The sequence below is a fragment of the Lepus europaeus genome, chromosome 13, assembly GCF_033115175.1.
Source record: "Lepus europaeus isolate LE1 chromosome 13, mLepTim1.pri, whole genome shotgun sequence".
Lineage (NCBI taxonomy): Eukaryota > Metazoa > Chordata > Mammalia > Lagomorpha > Leporidae > Lepus > Lepus europaeus.
Window position 1 is genome coordinate 12,147,321 of NC_084839.1, and position 10,738 is coordinate 12,158,058.

At 38.9% G+C, this 10,738-nt stretch overlaps 1 non-coding gene across 1 annotated transcript; it reads left to right on the forward strand.

Moving 5' to 3' along the window:
• The first annotated feature begins 3,974 nt into the window (after window positions 1-3,974).
• LOC133773135 (U6 spliceosomal RNA) lies at window positions 3,975-4,080 on the forward strand. The gene has a single exon (XR_009867909.1). It is a non-coding gene; the product is annotated as a U6 spliceosomal RNA (small nuclear RNA).
• The last annotated feature ends 6,658 nt before the right edge of the window (window positions 4,081-10,738 follow it).

Consider the following 10,738-nt stretch of genomic DNA (forward strand, 5'->3'; position numbering starts at 1 on the left):
AAGACCCCAGAAGAACAAGCAATAAAGGCAAAAATAGACAAATGAGATTACATCAAGCTAAGAAGGTTCTACACAGCAAAGGAAACAAAGTGAAGAGGCAGCCAAAACTGACAAAATGGGAGGAAATATTTGCAAACTACATGTTATAAAGGATCAATATCCAGGATATACTAGGAGGTCAAGAAACAACAACAAAACAATCCAGTTAAGCAATAGGCCAAGGACAAGAACAGGCATTTTTTCAAAGGATAAAATTAAAATGGCCAATAGACACATCAAAAAAAAAAAAAAAAAAAGGAAAAGCTCAAGATCACTAGCTATCAGGGAAATGCAAATAGAAACCACAATGATGGTTCATCTCACCCAAATTAGAATGAATATCATCAAAAAATCAAAATATAACAAATACTGGTGAGGATGAAAAAGAGATACCCTACTAAATAGTTGATGGGGCTATAAGCTAGTATAACCATTATGGAAGAAATAATGGAGAGTCCTCTGAAATCTAAAAATAGATCAAATGTTGCAGCCATCCTACCACTCCCAGGAATATAACCACAGGAAGTTAAATCAGCATGTGAGTTACTTATATCCCATGTTTGTAGCAGCTCAATTCACAACAGCTAAGGTACAGAATCAACCCAGATGTCCATCAGTGGATGACTGGATAAAGAAAATGTGACATGTACACGTGATGGAATACTAGTGAGCCACAAAAATGAAATGAACCCTCCTTTTTGCAACAAAATGTGTACAACTAAAGTCCATTATGCTTAGTAAAATAAGCCAGATGCAAAGATAAATGTTTTCTGTTATTTATGGTAGCTAACAGTATTTTTAAAAAAACCTTAAAGCATATGAGTGAAAATGACATCTTGTGATTTTATTATTGTTTATAGCCTTTGAATATTTTCATATGGAACAGTGATCTTTCTGATTTTCTTGCTTTTTTCCTGTTGAACTCTTTTTAGTGGAGCATTAAGCCTGTGATTCTAAAGTAAATTGAAAATGTTATTGCAAAAATTCTTTAAAAAGAAAGGGAGTATCATTATAATAATTTTATCTGTGAAATATAAGATGTCCTTTACACTAATTTTTTAAAGGTTCAGTTTTTTAAAAAAATTACCTTAGTGAAGAATATCCATGTGAACTTAACTTAGAGTGGATCATATAGATAACAGAAAAAGTTAAAACAATAAATTTAAAGAAAGAATAGAGAAAAATCTGTGACCTTAGGCTAAAGAATGGTCTCTTAAATACAGCATCCATAGCACAAATGGCAAAGAAGCAAAAGCTAAACAAGGTTTCATCAAAAACTGAGAGCTTTTGCACTTCAAACAATACAATCAGGAAAGGGAACAGCAAACCACAGCATGGGGGAAAGTGTTTGCAAATCATACATCTAACAAGGGATTGGTACCCAGTCAATGAACAAGAGAAACCCCAGTTATGATGTTTGACTGCTGGCAGCTCAGGAGCCCCATCCATCTCCTTTCCCCACATCTGGGTACACTGATAAGAAAGCCTGTGTGCTCCTTCCTTTGCTGTTGGCAAGAGCTCAAAAAACAAAACCCTTGGCACAGATGTGGGAACCCTCCCCTAGCTTCACCCCTAAGCACAGTAAGAGACAAGTCAGTCTTCTTTCTCTATTCTCTCAAGTCTTTTCAGAGTTGCTTGGAAAGCTGCCCCGCTCTCTTCAAAAAACCTAATTATGTTGAGTAATAATGCTTTTTATACCCTTTTGGTGAATGTGTGGTATCTTACTCCACTTTCTGTTGCTATAGCAAAATAGCTAAGCTTGAGTAATCAATGAGAAAAGTTTGTTTGGCTCATGATTCTGGTGCTGACAAGTCTAAGAGCATGGTAATATGCTTTGCATCAGGTTAGGACATTTTTGTTCAAGAGAACATGGCAGAGGGTATCACATTGTGAGACACTGCAACACAGCAAATGTGCTAGCATAGGTCTCTTCTCATAAAGCCTCTAAGGCTATCATAGGGCCTTACCCTCACATCATTGAACACTAATTACCTCCCAAAGATTCCAACTCCAACTACCATTAACAAATTGACTTGAGGATTAAATATCCAAAACATGCACTTTTGGCATAATATGTTCAAGCCCTAGCATGATGTGGTGTTATCAGTATTGACAACCAAACCAAACTGGAGGTAGGGAATCCATTCCGATTCTATGGGGTGATCACAAGACAAAATACAAGAACTCTTTCAGCTTAGTAAGGAAAAGACAAAGAACCCAATTTAAAAATTGGCAACAGATCTGAATAGTCATTTCTTCAAAAAAGATATACAAATGACAGATAAGTGCACAAAACAATACTCAACATCTTGAGTCATTAGGGAAATGCAAATCAAAACAGCTATGCGATACCACTTCACACCCTCTGGGATGACTATAATCAAAGAACAGACAATAACAAGTCTTGGCAAGGATGAAGAGAAATTGTAACCTTCATACATTGCTAGTGGGAATGTAAAATGATGCAGCTGCTTTGGAAAACATTTTGGCAGTTCTTCAAATTGTTATGGCTCAGTCATTCCACTCCTAGGTATATACCCAAGAAAAACAAAAACATATGCTCATACAAGAATCTGAACCAAAACATTTATAGCAGTATTAGTCACAATATCCAAAATGTGGAAACAACTCAAACATCCACCAACTGACTGCTAGATAAATAGCATGTGGTATATCCATACAATGGAATGTTGTTCAATCATAAAGACGGTATGATGTCAACATACCTTGAAAATATTCTGCTAACTGAAAGAAACCAGTCACAAAAGACCAAATACTGTATGATTCCACTTACAGGAAAGCCCAGAATAGGCAAGTTTATAGAAACAGGAATCATAGTTGCCTAGGGCTGGGGACAGCAGGTACCAAGAAGCGACTACTTAACAAAACCATTCTCTCTGTTTGGAATAACAAATTTTCTAAAATTGATTGTGATGAAAATTGTTCAAACTTGTGAATATACTCAAACCACTGAGCATATCCTTTAAACAGGGGACCTGTATTCAATGGAAATTAAAGCTCAGTAATATAAGGTTATTTTTAAAAAGTGGAAGAAAGATAGTCTCATCAACAAATAGTGCTGGGAAAACTGGATATCCACAAGCAATAAAATCAAGCTCAATCTAGACCTCTTTGTACCATAGACAAAAATTAACTCAGAGTAGATCCCAGCCTAAAAAAGGTTTGATGAAAAAAGGAAACTCAAGCCTGGAGAAAGGACATCAGCTCTTGAGACTGGAAAGGCATCAGAGCGCTCCAAATGCAACAAGCACTGTGGACTCTCACTAGCAGAATTCCTAAACCTTCCTAAAGATAAAATAATCTGGAATTACCCTTTAAAATAAACTTTTTGAAAACATCAGTAGTTCAGGTCACTACTGAATCAAATTCTCTATGAGAGAGATTTAGGAGCCTTTAAATTTAATAGACATCCCCTATGAGACTTGTCACTGGTGAGGTTTAGGAAATACTGTTCTGATGCATGTATCTTTGTTTATACATGGAAGCAAAAACTAATTAAAACTGTAAATGATCTAGATTTCTAATAATCTTAAACAGCCTAAAACGCATTTGGATATGAAAGAATATACACACAATTTTAAGAATTTTAAGTTTTAGAGGTGGAAAGTAATAATTCACATCCATACTCCAGCACTGGGAAAGTGAAATAATCAACTTACCATAAAAATGGGAATGACATTGAATAATTTGTAACAAAGTATACACATTTATATATATGTATACACATATACATAAGTGTTTAACACATTATCTAAAGAGTAGAAAGCCATCAATAAAGAGGACATTATATAACAAAACAGACCAATTTTTATTTTTTTTTAACTGTTACTACCTTCTAAGAATGGTGGAACATAGTAGCCTCATCTACTTTGCAACCCCCTTTGATCAGTTTGGGTCTAATAATGTGAAATTTTGTGCTCACTTCGGCAGCACATACACTAAAAATTGGAATGATACAGAAAAGATTAGCATGGCCTCTAAGCAAGAATGACACAAATTCGTGAAGTGTTCCATATTTTTTTTTTAAATGTGAAATTTTTTCCAACAGAGGGGTGAGAAACTATGAAGAGGGGAGAGGGAGGAACCAGGCTTAGTACTCCCTGTAAAGGACAAGGGAATCCTACCTCCCATTTTCCTCATTCCCCACAGAACAGCTCATTTGAGAAGAGTTTGAGAAGCAAATGCCTTCTGGGAAGTTTCACATTTTACTAGGGAATTATGACAGACTGTTTTGCCACATCCTTAAAAACTAAACAGTCATTCGGGTTTCTGGGAACATTTTCTCTTTGTAGGGAACATGAGAGTATGCCACATAAGCAGAGTTGACTTGACCTTGTATAAGATGCACATGGGTACAAAGAGCACAAGGGACACTGAGTCATAATAAAATGGTATGTCACTATTTATAACACACACACACACACACACACAGGGGATGAGCACTGTGGCATAGCAAGTTAAGCTGCTGCTTGGGAGCCAGCATTGCACATCAGAGTGCCTTGTTCAGTCACAGTCACTCTGAGCTTCCTATCCAGCTTCCTATTAACGCACTTGCGAGGCAGCAAATTGTGGCCCAAGTACTTGGATCTCTGTCACCTACATGGGAGATCCTGATAGAGTTCATGGCTCTTGGCTTCAGCTTGGCATAGACTAGTTGTTGTAGACATTTGGGGAGTGAAACAACAGATGGGGATTCTGGCTCTCTCCGTGTCTCCCTGTCACTCTGAATTTCAAATAAGTATTTCCAAAAAAACTTGTAAGTTAATGTTACAACACTGTAAAGAAATTTGTCTCAACCAGAAACTACAAAGCCTCACTACTACACAAGGATGTTGACTGAAGAAAATAGGTATTCCTGTCTTAAAACATTAAGATACAGAGATTCTCCCCCAACATCAAGATTCAGCTAATGGCCAAGAGATGCAGCACCAGTTGCACAGTTGCACGGCATCTCAGCTCATCTTTACTGCACCCTGGATTTGCCTACATTCTTCAGGATCTCATCTAATTTCCTAGTGATGAAGCCATTGTACATTCTAGAGTGCATATATTTATATTTTGCCTGTTCAAAGAAAGTGAGCTGTGTTAGCTTAGCTGTCTTTTTGAAGTAGTTTATTCCGATTAGCTTTGTCGCTGCTTCACTATTCAGCATGGAAACAAGATAAAATACTAGTTTGAGACAGGCAAACAAAATTGATGATCACGTAAATAAACAATAAAAGTGTCCATTGGAAAAAAAAAGATAAAGAGATTCTCATAAAGATAGAAGTAAATAGTAGTAGACAGACCTTAGGCAGACAAGGGCAGAAATTATGTCTAGATCTTAGTCTGTTGGGTCTAAATTTGAGGAATCTGACACCTTTGGAATCATTCAAAAAGGAAAGAGAAAGATGAACCAAAAGAAGGTGCCCTGAGAATTGGTAAGATCTCTACTTGAGGGCTCTAATCATGGAAACAAGCCAACTCTACCTGTGAGACCAAAGAGAGCCAGCATTATTCATTTCCTCTTTCATCAATCCTCTAAGACAGACCTGCCCAGCCACAGTTACTAAAGCCAAGAGTCCATTGTGTCCTGCTCGGTATCGTCAATAAAGAGGGAGAAGACACTTTCTGGAGGCCAGCAACGTGATGATAGCAACTGATACAAAATTTAAAGAACTGAATCTCCAAGAACTATGACAAGAAGGCCAGCCAGCTTCTTCCCACATGGTCATGCTCTCATCATTGCCAACAATGGCAGGCTTATATTTTAACCCTTTCTCTACCAATACAAACTTTAGCCCTTGCTGAATCAATTTCTTAACCATGTCCTTATTGTTACATAAAATGAACATTTGACTCAATCTTCTCACAGGCTAGATCCAAGTTATCACCAGCTTCATTATTCAGTTGTTTCCCTGACCTAAACATGCCAATGATCCATCACTTTCTTAAACTCCACCACCGTCAACCTGTTGCCTTCTTTCTGGCACCATGCCACAAGGAGTGTCTTCACCATTACAAACCTGACTGCTCATTAACAGTGGCTAAAAAACAGTGATGACACAGAAATGGATGCTGAGCAGTCAGCCCAGGCTATTCACCACTCACAGATTTACAAAATTCATAGTTGAGTCTAAGCTAAATAATTGATAACTGCTACAGGTCATAAGTTTTGTGTGTGTCATTATTTGTCGAAAGTGAGAACTAAATCCTCAAACACCAAGACTCTATGGAATAAAATCTCATCATGACAAGCTAACTGCCCATGCCCATGAATTGTGCATCAACCAGACCAGACATTGTCAATCACAAATGTTTATAATGATGCCCTCAGTAAGGAAGCATGGGGACATGCCCATTTCAACTTTGTGCTTCACATCATGCTAAATGCAGAGATCTGTACCTTGAAAAAGTCAGTGTTTGTCAAATGGCACACATTGAGAAAATAAACAAGACAGTTGCTCCTGAAATGACAGTACACTTGCCCTCCATCTGAACTAAACCCAAATGGTATTGGGTAAATAACATAGACTGATCATTTCTACATGTGATATCTAATTTAGCCCCACAGGCTAAACAAATATTTAAGTGATTTCATAAGGTTACAAGCTAGTAAATGGTAGAACAAGGTATAAATACAGGTCTCTATAATTCCAAAGGAAGTATTACCACTCAAATAAACCATCTGTAAAGAATCCTTTAACAATGGCCGGTGCTGTGGCTCACTAGGCTAATCCTCCACCTTGCGGCGCCAGCATACCGGGTTCTAGTCCCGGTCGGAGCACCGGATTCTGTCCCGGTTGCCCCCCTTCCAGGCCAGCTCTCTGCTGTGGCCCGAGAGTGCAGTGGAGGATGGCCCAAGTCCTTGGGCCCTGCACCCCATGGGGAGACCAGGATAAGCACCTGGCTCCTGCCTTCGGATCAGCGTGGTACGCCGGCCGCAGCACGCCGGCCACGGCAGCCGTTGGAGGGTGAACCAACAGCAAAGGAAGACCTTTCTCTCTGTCTCTCTCTCACTGTCCACTCTGCCTGTCAAAAATAAAAAAAAAAGAATCCTTTAACAAGAGAGATGGGAAGAGGTGGCTGGATAACCAAAGGGAACTATATTTCTAGTAGCTCAAACTTCATGACTGAAAGACCACTGTATCTGTCACCTAAGCCAGGGTGTCTCCAGGGATGGCTTACTCTGAGTTCCCAAGTTATTCCAAAACCAGGAGTGATAGCTGACAAATGACAATTATAAATAACTCTCGGCTATCACCATCAAACACATACTGGAGAAAGGGCGATATGTCCTTGGAGTCCCCTTCCCATGCAGGGCATTTGCCCATACCCTTGGAGAGGACTCACTCTATCTTTAGTGCTCGTCATGGTCTTCTTCCTTAAATTCCACTCTCAGGCATTCTGGTCACACACAGGTGTCAGTGACTGATCTCAACATAAAGGCATTAGTTTTAGAGCAACTCAAGCACTGATGGGGGTATTTCAGAAACATCAATGATCCTGGATTCACTCTGTGAAGATCAGGGATGAGCTAGAACCATCCTAGGGGTTGTGATACAATTAGCACATACTCCCTAAAAAGTTACAAGCCCTACTGCATCAGACAGAACTGAAGTCTGTGCAATAGCTTTTGAATTATGGCTTATAAAATTCTTACATAAAAGAAACCTCTACAGTCAAAGGAACGGCAACCTGGGAATACTTTAAGAAGTAAATTGATTTGATTTGATTTTAAAAAGGAATTTTAAAACTAGCTTTGAATATGTATATTCTGATTCAAAATATGCTTCTGACAGACATAGGTAAAGCAGCTAAGAAAAAAAGAATAAAATTTGAAGTGTATCTAGGGCTTTCACAGCATTTTACAGGCTTCATTAACACATACACAAAAATAAGCTTCAAATCACAGAATAGGAACAATGAGAATCAAAGGCAGAAGAAAATGATCAAAAAAGGATAAAACCGGGTACACTTTCCTCCCCAGGAATATTTCTGTTTTATTACTTGCTGTTAAAGTTTATTGTGTGCCATTATAATCCTGTGCATATGCTCCTTATGAATATTTGCATTTCCTTACTTTCGTGAAGTTTGTTGAGAGGAGGTTATTGTCATTGTCCACAGTTAACAGAAATCTCCTTGTTGTCTAATGAATCCAAATAAATTCTTTAAGCTCCTTTAAGGCTCTACCAGATGAGTCCAGCTTGTTTCTCTAGCTTTGACCCCACATCTCCTTGGTTCTCCCACCCCCACATCTCTTCATGTCCAAATCCTTCCATCCCTTCAAGGCCCAGATCAAAGGCCAACTCATCCCCAGAACATTTCCCGGATTACACCCAGGAGAAAAGGGTGATCTCCTTCCTCTTAAAATCTCCAGGCATTTTATCTGTACACTCCCACAAACATTTTTAAGATGCCATACCTGCCTCCTAGGAAAATTACTTGTATACTTTATTTCCATGATTACAGGTGGAGGTCATAGAGGAAAGATACCACATCTTCCTTGTCTTTGAAAACTGAATTACATAGGAAAGACCATGTCAGGTAGAAATGGCTCAAAAAAATTCAATGAACTGAATGAATGCTTTAGTGCCTATAAGCTCTGTGATGCTCAGAAAGGTCAAGGAGGTGTAGAGTGGGATCTCTGGTGTGGAATGAAAGCAGCAGTCACAAGGAGGGCCAGAGGAAAAGATTTTGTTGGTGGGAGAAGCGATGGGGATATATAAACCAAAGATTACCCAATGTCAGTATGGCAATTAGTTAAATTTACTTGTCTGGATCAACAATTTTCCCCAAACACATCCTTATGTTCAGTCTCTGTTTCCAATAAGTGTTTTATTAGCTACCCTATTAAATAAAATAATCATCAAATAGGACTCAAATGGACCTTAAAGTTTATCCAGTCTAAAGGCCCATTCTATGTTTGGGAATTCTGGACATCCATGTTGTGTGGCCATCCATTCACTGCTGGGATATATCCTACAGTAGTCAGAATTCTCAGAATAATCCAAGATTCCACATCCCCTAATTCCTCGAACCTGTGAATGTGGGAAACGGCACTGGTAGGACTGTGTTGAGTTATACGGAAGGGCTGACCTTAAAAAGTGTTGATTGTCCAGGTGGATCTAATCTAAAATCACGAGCCTGAAAAGTAAAGAATTTTCTCCTGCTGCTGACAGGATGTGTCAGGAAAAAAAAACTTAAAGCACAAAAAAGAGTCAATGTTCCATTGCTAACTTTGGAAATACAGGAGACAGCAAGCCAAGGAATGCAGGTAGTCTCTAGTAGTAAAGAATGACCCCTATCTGACACCCAGCAAGGAACTGGGATCTCAGCTTTATGGCCTCACATAACTGAATTTTGTCAGCAATCCAAACAAGCCTAGATGTGGATTATCCATAATAGCCTCCATAAAGAGCCCAGACAGACAACACGTTTATTTCAGTGTTATGAGTCTCTAAGCACAGTAACACATTGAGCTTACCTGGACTGCTGACCATAACTATGAGATAATATAGGACATTATTTTAAGCTGCTTACTTTGTGGCAATTTGTGAATTCTTGGCAGCAATCAACAACTGGAACACCTCCACTGATATGAAGTCACTGCCTATTCTGTCTTTGGAGAGCTTTGGTTAGCAGAAAGTTTTTTTCAATACACCAAATTACTCCTTACTGTAACAATCATTAATACCATACTACTCACAAGGTTCACTTAGAACAACTACAATCCTTCTTCCTCATGACAACCCTTCAACAAGTAAAACTGGTTCTCATGGCATCCTTGGTTCCTTATAGCTTTCTCTATATTGCATGGTTTTGAGCACTTCTATCATTCTGCGTGGCAACCTATGAGCATGGCCTCATTTATCCTGGGGACGAATAAAGTGAAGTTTTCATGAAGAACACTATTTTGATGCACATGTTATAGGCAATGCACCATTTCTGAATATGCCCAGCACCACCTGCTTTCTCTACCTTGAAGCCTAGATCCAATGTATGTGGAAAACTGGTATTACAGGATGGATTACTTTCTAGCTTCCAGAGAGAAATTATCCTGATAGGTATGACTTGGCCATTGTTCCATTATGACTGCTACAAAAAGTGATTCCTCCCTGCCCAGGAAAAAAATGTGATTTTTCAATTCCAGACTCCTATTTCACCTAAGAGTAGTGCAGTTAGTAAAGTTTATGAAGGAACATTCCTTTCAACAATGGTGGAGGAACTGATTCTGGACTAGCCCTCCCACTGTAAACAAACCAGAAAACTAGGAGAAAATATATGAAACAGTGCTTTTCGAACATTGAACAATAAACAGCACTAGACTATGATATTTGAGACAGGGAAATACAGGAGGTACAAGTTAGCACTCTGAAAATGGGGAGGTATATTTGGAGTTAAGAAGTACTAAATTAATAACGAACACAGGTGCCCCTCTTGGTTGCCCTAGCTTTCCTCCTAGGGGCACTTTTCAGACAGTTGTGTAAGATAACGGAACCCAGGCAGAAGAGAGTAGCCTTGCCGAGTTAGAAGGGCAGAATGAAAAGTTTGGAGCTGATGAATTCATCAAAATATTTAGGCCACGGTACCAGGATGGAGAACTGCAGAGAAATAACTCCATAAAACTTCATGAAGAGTTTCCTTTAGTATTTGGCCACGTGTTAGCTGAATGCCCACAAGGTCCGCTGGAAAATAG